The sequence below is a fragment of the Peromyscus maniculatus genome, chromosome 3 (genome assembly GCF_049852395.1).
Source record: "Peromyscus maniculatus bairdii isolate BWxNUB_F1_BW_parent chromosome 3, HU_Pman_BW_mat_3.1, whole genome shotgun sequence".
NCBI lineage: Eukaryota > Metazoa > Chordata > Mammalia > Rodentia > Cricetidae > Peromyscus > Peromyscus maniculatus.
The window spans coordinates 88,244,556-88,259,090 of NC_134854.1; the positions used below are offsets into that span (position 1 = coordinate 88,244,556).

Here is a 14,535-nt window from a genome sequence, read left to right on the forward strand (position 1 = left end):
ACAATGTCTGTGGCTGTGGTAAGAGCCAGCACTCATCACAGAAACTGAAAAGCAGGAGAGAGCCCTGGAAGGGTCAACACTGTGGCAGATACCTGAGGACTGAGACTTGCTTTCTTGTCGTTTCACAGAATAGCTATTGGGCTGGGTGTGGTGGCACATACCTTTAATCCACCACTCAGGAGGCAGAAGCAGGCAGACCTCTGTGAGTTCAAGGCCAGCCTGGTCTACAGCGTGAGCCAGGGCCCCACAGTGAGACTCTATCTCACCTGATCAGGCTAATAACCGAATTCTGCTTGGCAGAGCACTGGATCTGAAGGCATGGATTACTGGCATCCCAGCACCTGGCAGCAGAGACCACAGCCTCACGGAAGTTGGGAGGTGGCTCTCTGCTCCTGGATACTGACATAGGATAGTCAGCAATCGAAACCGAGACTGGTTCTGCCACAAGCCCAGAGCAATGGAAGACTCAAGTTAGACAGAGATGATCCAAAAGCTAAAAAATAAACTATGCGGGATCTTTGAGCCCCAAATTTGTGCGTTGAGAGTCAAAGCAGACACAAATTATTATCGGAAGTGGAACGCCAAAAAGCAGTGTGGAAGGAAAAGAGAAAGCTAAAAACACTTCTTCCAGGAAAAGAGGTGCACAGGACAGGAGGCGGACAGAGGTCCAGTGTTTTTCCTTCTGTTGTTCATCTCCCGCTAGGACTAATTATGCTTGTCTTCTGCATTAGAGGGATGCCACTAAGATTAGCAAGTCAGTCAAGTGAGGGGAAATGCTCAGAGAATGAAAGAGGATCTAATTAGCAAGGCCAGCGCTGAGAGCAGACAGGATGCTGCTGCAGCTCCTGCAGATCCCACACAAGCCTTCAGCACTGAGAGCAGGCAGGGTGCTGCTGCAGCTCCTGCAGATCCCACCCTAGAATCCGGTGATGCTTCCAGAGTGGAGGAGACAGTAATGCAAGTTCCTGTCTGAGTCACTGCCAGCAGGGATAGGTGGGGAGCTCATCCCTTCTCCTGTGTGTGCGGGAGGAAAAAAACACACAAACAGAGCCTGGAAGGCAAGTGAGTAGGGAGGCAAGTGAGTAGAGGACCTAGGTTCAAATCCTGCTTCCTCCATTTCCAGGTGAGGAGAATTCATACGAGGCCCGATTCTTTATTTGCCTAAACAGGAGTAACACTTGTAAGGCTTCGATTGTCTTGGGGTGGGCACATACCACCCAAGTACGAGTCAATGTTTGATTCATATTGCTGCTAGTACTGCTTGGTTCATAATGGGTGCTTGAAATACTGAGCTGGCTTAAATGCCTTTGTCCATCACACGCTTACTGCATGGTTTGTTGTGGTCCAGGGAATATGGATCCTGGATGTGTGAGCCACAGAGACTGTCCTTACAGAGCTGACTGACATGTACAACAGATGATGGTCATCATACACACAGTTCCTCCCTTAAGTGTTGCTTTCTCTGAAAAGGTGTCATTGAGTTGTTTTTAAAATGAATGCTTTGTGTGGCGGCTGGGGCATGTAATCCAGAATGTGGGCAGTGAAAATAGGAGGATGGGGAGTTCAAGGTCGTCTTCTGGTATTAATGGTATTAGCCCGTTCCATACTAGCAAGAGCTATGTGGAAGTGTCGTGTGTCCATCCCCCGGTGCCCCCCCCCCCCCCCCCCCGCAACCCACACCTTCAAATAAAGAAAAAAAAGCAGCCAAAATCCTGCTCAGGGCTTCTACCATGAGAACCGAAGATTATTAGTTCAGAGCACCCTAATCTAGCTAAAAGGAATTGAGAGCAATGTACAGTGTGAAGGATGGAGCTAGTCTGGGCCTTTCCTTCCTGCGCTGCAGTTCAACCTGTTATGTAAGTAGAAGACTGGCTGGCGGCAGGAAAAGCGAGGCTGGCTGGTTCTGGGAGAGGAAAGTCTGGTTCCCACCAGCCCTCAACTGAGCTGCTGACTGACTGCGGTTGGTGAAAACATTGAGTTAACTTCTGTGTAGTAAGTTGGCTTATGAGGTACCACTGCGGAGGGGCAGCCTGCATGCCAGGGTTGGTGCAGTGCTAAGGACCCTTTCCTGTGTAGTTCAAGGGATGTCCCCAGCAGCCTTCAGACGTGCGTGCGCTTATTCAACACTCTTTTCAGTTGAGGAATAAAATCAGGCTAGAGAGGGTTGTGAACGGAACTTCCATCGGATTGTACAGGTAGTGAGTGGTAAAGACAGCAAGAGATCTGCTCCAGGGTCGTCGCATGCAATTTCCACCACGCTGCCTGAGACGTGCCTGCAGAATGCCACAGATGGAGCAGGGGCTGGGTGCAGACACCTAGGAAGAGGTAGAGTGGATAGAGCAAGGTCCACACTGTGGCGTCAGCTGCTTATCGAAAGAGCTATACTGCAGGAGCAGTACAGTGCAGGCGAGCCTCACTACTGATTACCTTGGGCAAGTTACCTTCTATTTTTAGATCTCGGTTTTCTCTTCTGCAAAATTATAATTGAACAAACCTGGCAAGGTGGTAACAACCTGTAATTCCAGGACTTAGGAGGCAGAGACATGAGCATCTCAAGTTCAAGGCCAGCCTGAACTACATAGTAAGATGCTTAAAAAAAAAAAAAGTGCACAGGGTTAAATAAGAGACTAATCTGTGACAGAACACTTACCTTACTATGCATGAGGCCCTGGTTCAAACACTAGTACTGAGAGAAAGAAAGGAAGGAAGGAAGGAAGGAAGGAAGGAAGGAAGGGAGGGAGGGAGGGAGGGAGGGAGGGAGGGAGGGAGGGAGGGAGAGAGGAAGGAAGGAAGAAAGGGAGGGAGGGAGGAAGGAAGGAAGGAAGAGAGAAAGAAAGAGCAGAAAGGAAAAACAGAAAGAAAAGGAAAAGCCTTGATAGGGATGCAGAGAAATCAGAATCTGTACACTATCAGTTGGAGTGTAAATGGTACAACCACTGTGGAAAACAGTTTAGCTGTCCTTCAAAAGTTAAAAGTAGAATTACCATACAATCCAACCACTTCTGAACTGAGTACATACTCAAAAGAAGTGAAAGCAGAACCAGAAAGAGGTATTTGTGGTCATTTTCTTTTCTTTTCTTTTTTGATTTTTTGAGACAGGGTTTCTCTGTGTAGTTTTGGTGCCTGTCCTGGATCTCACGCTGTAGACCAGGCTGGCCTCAAACTCACAGAGATCCACCTGGCTCTGCCTCCGGAGTGCTGGGATAAAAGGCGCGCACCACCACCTCCCGGCGGTGATTTTCATAGACGCATCGTTACAATAGTGGAAAGGTCCACCAGTGGAAGAGTAGATGTACGAGGGCTAGATAGACACAAAGGAATAGTATTTACCCTCAAAAAGGAAGGAAACTATGGCACCTGCTACAATGTGGTTGAGGATCTTAAGCTAAGTGAAATGTACCAGACTCTAGGAGACAGAGAGGATGGTGGGGAGGGCCAGCTTTCCAGGATATAAGAAACTCTGGAATTTGACAGCTGTGTCGGCGAAGAAACCTGCCTTTCACCGTCATCTTGGTTCCCAATGAACTGGACATTTTTAAATGGCCAAGGTGGCAAACCTTATGTGTGTGTTCCACCACAATTTAAAACAGCTCTACATCTGAGGAATGTTGTGTCAAAAGAGACAGTGACCACCACCCTCAACTCTCCAAATGCCCCCACACCAAACGACCTCACGCTTTAAGAGAGGTTCCACTTTCCAGACCACGAGGAAGTGGAGAACACCCAGACTTTACCCAGTGTGGAGGCCACACAGAGAGCTTGATATTAGGATTAGGTTTGGGGTGGTGTTAAAATCCAGGAGGAACTTTGGGTGCAATTGCTGACTTCAAAGCAGTCATTTCTCACCACCCACAGTTCCCGAGCTAGCCTCCAGGCCGGGCTTGATGAGTGAGGCCCCTCTTGGGTGCCTCTACCCCACACTCAGGTGCTTAACTGCTACCGAGCTGCCCGATAATCCAGTGGGGGGAAAAGAGTTCAGAATTATCTGCCCACCCTGAAATGTCAGGCTTCTCTGTCCTCGCTAATGCTTGTTGGGCCTGCCTGTGTGCTGGCAGCAGCAACAGCGTCTGTCCAGGGACACCTGTCACATGGGAAAATGGCAGTTGAAAGAGCTACAGTGGCTAGTTGAAGCTAGTGAGTGGGGGAGCCTGGGTCTGAAGCTGGGCTCGGAGCAGAGATTAGACCAGGTTCATCTGCGGCATTGAAAGTGAGTGGAAGGAAATCCTGAGTTATTTCACAGTGTGTTTCACCTGAGGATTACAAAGCATTTTTTCTCTCTCTCAAGAATTCTACAGCCACATGTTGATTATTTGCTCTGCAGACACTGTAGAAGGTTGGGATCATAAAAGGGCAGGCCGCAGCTGTCCCTGTCTTTGGTTTTACAGTCAACTGGATAGAAAAGTGCTTGGTAACTGGTGATAGATAATGTTTACTGATGAGGCCGGAGTTGTGTATTTAATCTATGCAAAAGAGGTAGAAGGAGGAGGAAGAAGAGAAGAAAAAGAAAAAAGAAAGAAAACAAAGTTAGCTTGTGCAGTTCTATTCTTTTCCAGCCGGAATCCCATGGCTTCGACAGGTTCCCCGCTGACCTGTGGTCCATTCAACTCTGCTACTGTGGGTCACCCTGGGACACAAGGGCTTCTCAGAGCCTGCTACAAAACAAACACAGAATGGGAGCAGAGATGGGCTATAGCACTTTGGTGGAGGAACTTTTTGACAACTGGATAAAATTATTTTTCAACTCTTTTAAGGTCTACGAGACAGCTCAGAAGGTAAAGGTGCTTGCTGCCAATCCTGAGGACCTGAGTTCAAACCTTGGGATATACTTGGTGAAGGGAGAGAACGGACTCCTGCAAGCTGCCCTCTGCCCTCTACCCTTGCACACCCTTCCCCCACGATAAATAAATGGAATTTAAAAATCGGCCCAGAATTTCATGTGTTCATTATCCCTTCGAAGTGACTCATTTGATTTTGTTTTGCAGGTATATTGATCCGCAATGGATTGGGATGAAGCAACAGCTGCCTTGCTGAGGACAGTTTGAGAAGCAATGAACTGGCCAGCCACCGTAGACCTGGGCATCACTGGGCAGAGGTGAACTCCACACTTGCTCCTTGCTGTCCTCGGTCACACCACACTTATTCCTACCACCCAGCTTTAGTTCTGATAATCTGTCTTCCTCAGTACCCATGAGGCTTGCATTTTACCATCCCTTCTCAGCCTCAGTTGCTGGCCAGCCGCTGGCTCTTCATTCACCATCCTGTGCTGCCCAACACAAGTAGCCACCAGCCACTTGTGCCTACCGTACACTTGACATACAGCAAGCCTAATGAGGAGGCAAGGCAAGTGTCAATTCAATGGGCTTCAAGGACTTAATCAGAAGATGATTTAAAGGAGCTCCTTGATAATTTAATGGTTATTCTGTGCTGAAATGATGCCCTGGGTATACTGTATTCGTTTAAATAAGATAGATCTATAAAATTAAGTATAACTGATTCTCTGTACTCTTTTAAGTGGGACCGACAGGAAGTTATGTATGGAGTCTTCATTCCATGTATTTTGATTTGAGGGGAGCTGGCGGCAGGAAGAGTTTCAGATATGATTTCACTATGTAGCACAGACTGGTTCCAAACCTGCAATTCTCCTGCCTTAGCTTCCTGAGTGCTTTGATTACAGGTGTGAACCGCTATGCTAGGCTCATTATCTGCTAGTTGTTGATAGAGCTTGATTTTTTTTTTTTAAATTTATTTATTTATTATGTATACAGTGTTCTGCCTGCATGTGTCCCTGCAGGCCAGAAGAGGGCGCCAGATCTCATTACAGATGGTTGTGAGCCACCATGTGATTGCTGGGAATTGAACTCAGGACCTCTGGAAGAGCAGCCACTGCTCTTAGCCTCTGAGCCATCTCTCCAGCCCGATAGAGCTTGATTTTTTCCCATAGTTATTCCCACCACCAGACATTAGGTGATCTGTTTATGGTGAGTTTATCACCAGCTTTGCCCGCTGAGTGTGTGTCCCAGGATGTCAGGGACTGCATTTCTAGAACAGTGCAGCCATAATGTACACAGATATCTTCCAGAAACATTGTGTGGGAGGAGGTTGCCATTCCTGGACAGAATCTGCAGGGTTAGGGACTCTTTCTTCCCCTTTCGTCTTTGTATTTATACAGTTCTGCACGGGTGACATCTGTTTTAAAATGGTCTGTGCATAAAGTACAATGCCTGGGGCTGATGAGATGGCTCAGCAGGTAACCGCACTTGCTGCCAAGCCTGACAATCCAAGTTCGAGCCCTGGGACCCACAGTGAATGGAGAGAACTGACCGCTGTCCTCTGACCTCCATATATGTTCTCCCTCAACAAAAAAGTTAAACAAGCATAATAAAAAAGTGTATGTGTGTGTGTATGTGCATGTGTATGTATGTATGTATGTGTGTGTGTATGTATGTGTATGTATGTGTATATGTGTGTATGCATGTATGTGTATGTGTGTATGTATGTGTGTGTATGTGTATGTGTGTGTGTGTGTGTGTGTGTGTGTGTATGTGTGTGTAAGCTTGATGCCTGTTTGTTTGTATATTCACTTTAATCTCCCCCCTCAAGGCATTTAGGCATGAATCAAAATGCCCTACTCACAAATCCACACTCTGGAGGAGGTTGCTTGTGCTTTTAAAATACATAAATCTATACCAGGTGTTTGCTAATTGACACCAAGAGACTGGAAAGTCATTAGCTATGTTGAGCAAAAAGCCAGAGTGCAAGGTAGCTTGGCCAGAAAGATTACATGGCTCAGCTCCTGCACCAGGTCAGAGGCTCCGAAAATCAGGTTGCATAGTGCCTTGGTGCATCCTGGAGGCTCAAGCCCCAACCTCCAGGAGCCTCTGTCTTCATGCAGGAATCTGAAAACACGAAGCTTTACCTTGCTGGACTCCCCTGCAAGGGTTTTTTTTGGGGGAGCAATGTTCACAGGATTTCTTCTTTGTATCCCCACACTCAAAATACTAACAGAGGGTTTATGCCTTGCTGAAGAAATGCCAGTCAGGCAGACTTTATACATGACCTACTTTTCTAACAGGATGCCACCAGGTGAGGAGTTGTGTATGCTGTGGAAGGAATAAAACTCATTTGGTTTTGTGCCTAAACTTTGTGTCTTGGTGTGGATTAGTGGATCCTGTAGGAGCAGAAGCTACCTGGGGTCTTCCTCCTGGGGCCTGGATGCTCCTGGATCTGGGGGTGTGGGTGCTACTGGACCTACTACTGCAGCCTTTTGAACAGGAAGAGCTCAGCAGGCACCAAACTAACAATTCTGAAAATGTCTGGGGTGGGGTCTGTGTACGCTAAACCAAAATCCAGTTTGGGGTGGGGACTGAGGTGGCTCAGGGGTCAAGCGTGCTTACTGTTTCTTGCAGAGGACCTAGGTTTGGTTCCTAGCACCCATGCCAAATGACTCATAACTACCCATAACTCCAGTTCTAGGGGATCTGATACCGTCTGCTGGCATCTGAGGGCACCTGCATGAATGTGGTAGATAGGAACTCAGACACATATACATAAATTTTTACACATGAATAAATAAATCTTAAATAAAATCTTGAAGAAAAAAAAAACAAAACAAAAAGGAAACAGACATCAGGGCGTGGTGGTGCCCGCCTTTAATTCCCGCACTCGGGAGGCAGAGATGGGCAGATCTCTGTGAGTTGGAGGCCTGGTCTACAAAGCGAGTTCCAGGACAGCCCGGGGTTGCTACACAGAGAAACGATGTCTCAAAAAATGCAAAAACAAAAGAACAACAATAACAAAAGGAAACAGACATAGTCTTATTTAAGAAATTTCAGTATGTAGGTAGGGAACTAACCTACTTCAGCCCAAGGTAGAGGTGGGCTAGTGTGTGACAGCATTCACGCCCCTAGAATGTCTGCTAACACCTGCACACCTTTGAACTGAGGGTGGCCCATCACCTCTCCTGCTGGAAGATTCATCCATTCATAATATTTACGAGATCCACTGTGTACTGGGAAGAATGGTCGTCCCTGACCGGCAAAACTTATTGTCAAGGATTGTCAGGCAGCCACAGAGCTGCAGCAGTGGAGGGAGACCCCTCCAGAAGGCAGGGAAAGCTTTCTCTCAAGGAATGCCTCTGCTGAGCCTCAAAGGAAGGCAGGCAGATGGGGGAATTGGGATGAGGACAGCAAGGATGGCATGGGAGTGAGAATCACTCACCTGTGAGGTAGCAGCTGAGCATCATTGCATGCGGGCAGCCCTCCACTGAGGGGAGTGTCCTTTGCTCCATCTTGCAGATGAGAGAACTGAAGTGTGTGGCAGTTTTGCCATGATCACTAGCTGGTGCCCTTTGCCATCTAGAATCTAAACCTACATCTAGAGCTACTGTGAAAGGAGACATTGTCAGAGGAAATATAAAAATGCCTTTAAAAGCTGGGCAGTGGTGGCACACTCCTTTAATCCCAGCACTCAGGAGGCAGAGACAGGTGAATCTCTGTGTGTTCGAAGCCAGCCTGGTCTACAGAGTGAGTCTACAGGGAAGCCAGAGCTACACACAGAGAAACCCAGTCTTCAAAAACAAAAAACAAAAATGCCTTTAAAGTAATTAGAGCTATGGTCATAACCTATAGACCAGGTTTGTTAAGAAATGGAACAGGGTTCCAGGAACTACTACTACTGCAGGGTAGCTTGGTGTGATGTTCATGAAGGCTGAACTGGGTTTGAAATGCTGTCTCACACTGTCTCAGGGGACAAGGGGCATACTCTTACCTTCTGAAGAATCCATTAAAAAAAAAATCTATGAAGTGGGGTAAAGCACCCTCATAGATGGAAAGGATTAAATCACAAGGCACCTACCTCCATAGTTATAGGATGCAGAAACTGGCCAGAGGCCTCCTCCTCTGAGGAGTGGCTCCCTCCAGTGAGCACCTAGGACGACGGTGCAGCCTATTCAAGGACCCCGGGCAAGCAAGGAGCTTGCTTCTTCTTACATTGGACTGTCAGGTTTGTAGTCAGCTGAGCAGAGTTTGCTCCAGAGTGTACAAGTGAGGGCATGCACAGTCTCAGTCCCTGGGCAGAGTGCACCAAGAGGTAAACAAGAAATGCATTCCTCGTTTTGAGTCTTAAGGAAAAGCCAAGGGCTATTTTTAGCTGCGGTAGGTTTGGGTTCTGGGAGGGCACTGGAGCTGTGTTTGTGTGTTTGCTACATTAAGTTTTACCATAATACAGTCACCTGACTGAAGGGATCTGTGTCAGGTTGTTTTTATTAATCAAAGAGTGTTTTTTCCCAAGTTGAGATGTCCAGACTTAATGACTAGCAAGCAAGCAGTGTCCAACGTGCAGACTTGACCTAGTAAAAATAAATTCTTTGTTGTATCAAATTTCCATGAGTTATCCTAAAAAATAGGGTGGGGGCAGGGAGTCATAAACACTTCATTGCCTTTGCTTGGGTAAGGCATTCTTTACATAAAAAAAAAAAAAAAAAAAAAAAAGTGTTCTGATTATACTACTGTGTGTCTCATGGAAACAAGTGTTGGGAGAGTGAGCTGTGATTTAGGACCCAAGGCAGGGCCTGCCTATGGAACAGTTTTTGAGCCTTTTCAGGTACAAATGTTTGTCCCCTAAGGTGACAAGAAGCATGAAGCTGTAGAGGAAGAAATCCTGTCATCAGCTACAGTTGATCTGGGTTTGGGAGGATGGAAAAAAAAAAATGTAAATGGAAGGAATATACCATGTCCTTCAGAATTGGACCCAACGTGTTCATTCCAGAAACATTCTGGGTGAGGTGGCGACTTCTGGGTGAGGTGACAGATTAGAAACCTTTATAACGTGACCAGCTGCCTCAAGCTCTTGATGCGGTAACTCCCCCCACACCTCCCATGATGGATTATAACCTCAAGCTGTGAGCCAAAAACAAACACTTTCTTCAGCAAATTGCTTTTGTGAGGTATTTTAACCCAGCAATGACTCGAGGAACTCATGCAATATCCTTGTTTGTTGATCACACAACAGTTAATAAGCCAAAGCGCCACCGTTGCTGATTGGCTAGGAGGAAATTTGTCATCGTTGTTGATTGGCTAGGAGGAAATTTGTCATCGTTGTTGATTGGCTAGGAGGAAATTTGTCATCATTGTTGATTGGCTAGGAGGAAATTTGTATAGATGGTATTTCCGGCAGCTGTGGTTACTCCATAGTTAATATTCTACTCTGAGAGTTAGATAGAGGGCACACCAGTACCATGGGCACCTGGACTGTATTCTGAACTATAAACTGAAAGCAGACAGCTGATCAAAAACCTAAGCAATGACCTAACCCCAGTGCATAAATACCAGTGCAGCAACCTAAGAACATGAAACTCCAAGGTAACATAATCCTCCAAAAATTATGAGCCTGTAGCAACGGCCTCCACTAAGAGTGAATTACACAAAGTTCCAGAAGAATGATTATAAACATGTTTTTAAAAACTGAAAAAAGATGAAGAAAAAGACCAAAACAAACTCCTGAATGAATCCCAGGAGAATATAAATTAAAATCAAACAAGCAAGCAAAAACAACCAAAACTGCAGAATTAAATAAGGAAGACAATTCAAGATGCATAAGAAAGGGATGGAGAGATGACTCAGCATTTAAGAACACTTGCTGATCTGGCAGAGGACCAAGGGTTCAATTCCCAGCACTCACATGACAGCTCACAATCATCTGTAACTCCAGTCCCAGGGGATCTGATGCCCTCTTCTGATTTCTGTGGGTACAAGACCTGGTCATGGTGCACATGGTGCAGGCAGAGCACTCATATACATAATAAAATAAAAAAATTATTCTTTTAAAAGAGAGAGAGAGATGAAAGAAAAACTAGTAAAGACATAAAAAATAAATACCAAAGGAAGATCAGACTGAAACACTGGAAAAGGAAAACCACAATAAATCAAATAATAGGTTCCATAGTTAATGAGAGGACAGAGTATCTGAGCTTGAAGTCAAAGTGGGAGAACTGGAGCATTCCGACAAAGACAAAGATAAATTAATAAGAAGGTATGGGAAGGCAGGTCAACATGTGAGACACAACAAAAAGGCAACATCTAAGACTAAGAGGCACAGCACAGGAGAAGTTCATTGTAAAAAACTAAAAGCCAATTAGAACAAAATCATAGCAGAAAGTTTTAAAACTTAGGGAAATGAATGTCAATCCAAATACAGGTAGCATTTAAAATACTAAAAAGACAAAGTTAGAGAAGGAATCGCTAAGTTACATTGTGATTAAACCACTGAATATACAGAACAAAGAAAGAATGTTGAAAGTAGTAAGGGAAAGGATCAAGCCACATCTAAAGGCAAACCCATCAGAACAACAGCAGATTCTAAAGGCCGGGAAAGTTTGGAATTGTGTATTTCAAGTCTAGAAAGACAACTGCCAACCCTGACTACTGTACCATAAAAGGTATGTGTCATATTAGAAAGAAATAAAAATGTCCCATGACCAAATAAAATAAAATAAGTTAAAGGAACTCATGACCATCAAGCCAGCTCTACAGACTTCTTCAGATTTGAAGAAAGAACCACATCCATGAGGCCACAGAAAATAATAAGCCATACTTGAATGATTCAAGCAAGAGAGAAGTGGGAAACACCAAACATATGAAATCAATAGAAATGGCAGGAATTAGTGCATGGCTTTCAAGAATGACTCTGAACACGAAGGGTCTCAGTCCACTAACAGAAAGGCACAGACACTCAGAATGTATTAAAAAATGGGATCTCTTCATTGCCTCCTAGAAATGCACCTCATCGTAAAAGAAAATCACTGCCTCAGGTGAAGTAGGGCAAAGGTATCCCAAGCAAAATGAGGTAGAAAACAAGCAGGTGTCCAAGTTCTAATATCTAAAGAAAAACAAACAAACAAAAACCTGGCCCCAGACCAAAACTAGTTCGAAAAGATGAACAGTTCATCAAGAGAACATTACAGAGCTAAACCTATGCACACCAAATATGGTGAACCACACAAGACCTGTGAGACACACTAAAAGCAGTCTAGGACAGAAGTGTATAGCTCTAAGTCCCCTCATTAAAGCCATCAAAGAGATCTTAATGACACACCCCAGTGTCGTGAATAAACAAGAAGAGCCAAAACCAGAATCAGTAAATGAAAAGAAATAATTGAGACCAGGGGAAAATGAATTAAATGGAAATGAAAAACAAACAAACAAACAAACAAACAAACAAACAAAAACCACAAAGACTCAATGATACCTGCTGGGACAGGGGCAAGGTACTCTTCCCTCCTGCACCAGCTCAGGAGTTCCCAATTTGTTTCATCATCTGGAGCTTCAAGTGTTTCATTTCTGACAGGAGACCAAAGCGTTTCTGGTCAAAAACAAAACAGTGGGTTAAAAATGGATTAAACATGGTTGATAATGTTAAAAAGGGACCTCCCCATGTCTCCTTTCCTACTCTCCAAAATAGGAGGTTGATCTAAAAAAGAGAAAGAGAATGCATGACTCAGAAAAAAGATGTCTCTAAGAGAAAGGGCTAGGAGCCCAGGGTGACAGTGAGAGGATCCTGGACGATAGTTGTACACTTGGCATAAGACCACTGATCCACATTGGCCAATTAGAAGACCCGCCCCCAGAGAGAGTGGGGAGGTGGAACTGGCAGAATATTAATTCTATTTGAAAGTACTAAGGAAGTATTTATGCTCTGTAAACATGGTTGGGGTTGAATTAGAAGAAAGTACACACACACAAAAAAAAAAAATAAAGCTGGCTTTAAAAGTTAGAGAATAATTCCAGGGGCAATAACCACAACAAAAATGCATGAAAAGTTTTTTGTTTGTTTGTTGTTTTTAATTTTGTTCAGTGACACCGCTATGAACATGCTGTCTGGCTAGAAAGACTCAATAGGGGGATGCAATCAGGGATGTGTGAGGGAGGGTGCTTGGATACGTGTGTTAGCATGGTGTGGCAGGTCACAAAACCAAAAGATGATGATGATGCTTTAAACCAGGAATTCACTGCTGGGCCTAGTGGCTCAGGTCTGCCATCCCAGCTACTCAGGACACTGAGTCAAGAGGATGAGAAGTTCAAGGGCTACTTGGTCTACTGAATGAGTTCATTCTGAATAACACAGTAAGGCCCATCTTTAAAAAAAAAAAATGGAAGTTTTCCTGTGTCCCACCCAGTTCCGCAGCTGCTCAGACAAGTAAACACACAGAGGCTTATATTACTTACAAACTGTATAGTCTATGGCAGGCCTCTTGCTAGATAGCTCTTTATCTTAAATTAACCCATAACTATTAATCTATGTTCTGTGGCTTTACCTGTGTGCCATTACATGCTGCTCTCTGGACGGTGGAATGGCGTCTCCCCTCCCTCTCCTTACTCCTTTCTCTATCTCCCTTGGATTTTCCCACCTGGCTCTGTCCTACCCTGTCATAGGCCAAATGACTTTATTTATCAACCAGTCAGAGCAACGCATATTCACAGTGTACAGAAAGACATCCCACAGCAAAAAAGGGTAGTGGGTGGAGGAGGTAGCTGTAGCTCAGTGGTTAAAGTGCTTGTCTAGGGTATATAGAGCTATGGGTTCAAAACCCAACAAACATAGTTGAGCATGTGTCCATGTGATATGATTGAGCGTTCTTTGGGTATATGCCTCTGTGTGTTTATATATATATAGTTGGGTCTTGAGGAAGATTGATTCCCAATTTTCTGAGAAACCTCCATACTGATTTCCAAAGTGGCTGTATGAGTTTGCACTCCCACCAACAGTGGAGGAGTGTTCCCCTTGCTCTACATCCTCTCTAACATAAGCTGTCTTCTGTGTTTGGTGTTTTTGATTTTAGCCATTCTGACATGTATAAGATGGTATCTCAGGGTCATTTTGATTTGCATTTCCAGGAGCCCACTCAAAGAGGGATTTTACGAGCAAGGGGCATCAAGATCATGATGGGGAAACCTACAGAAACAACCAACCCAAACTAATGGGAACTAATGAAATTTAGACCAATACCTGTGTCCTCTACAGGACTCCACTAGGCCCTCTGCATAAGCAAGACAGTTGTGTACCTTGATCTGCTTAAAGGACCCCCTGGCAGTAGGGTCAGGATCCATCCCTGGTACATAAGCTGGCATTTTGGAGCCCACGACCTATGGTGGGACACCTTGCACAGCCTTGAGGCAGGGGGAGAGGCTTGGACCTGTCTCTACTGAATGTACCAGGCTCTGCTGACTCTCCATGGGAGGCCTTACCTTCTTGTAGAAGGGAGTAGGGGTGGGTGGATGGGGGAAGGCTGGAGGGGTGGGAGGAGGGAAGAGGAGGATCCGCGATTAGTATGTAAAAATGAATAAAAAATTTCTTAATTTCTTAAAACCCCAACACACACACACACACACACACACACACACACACCACCACCACCACCACCACCACCACCACCACCACCACTACCACCCCACCCCCCTGAGAAATCATAAATTTGCGTTGTGTGGGTTTGGAGAAGGAGGGAAGGGCAGAGACAAAGTCATTTTTTGCGCGGAAGTATGT

At 45.1% G+C, this 14,535-nt stretch overlaps 1 long non-coding RNA gene across 2 annotated transcripts in view; it reads left to right on the plus strand.

Moving 5' to 3' along the window:
• LOC121828008 (uncharacterized) overlaps positions 1-5,489 on the plus strand; it is an 85,006-nt gene extending 79,517 nt beyond the window's left edge. For both annotated transcript variants that reach the window (XR_013049890.1, XR_013049889.1), the window contains exon 2: positions 4,983-5,489. This is a non-coding gene — a long non-coding RNA (uncharacterized LOC121828008). The remainder of the gene's footprint in view (positions 1-4,982) is intronic.
• Positions 5,490-14,535: the final 9,046 nt, after the last annotated feature.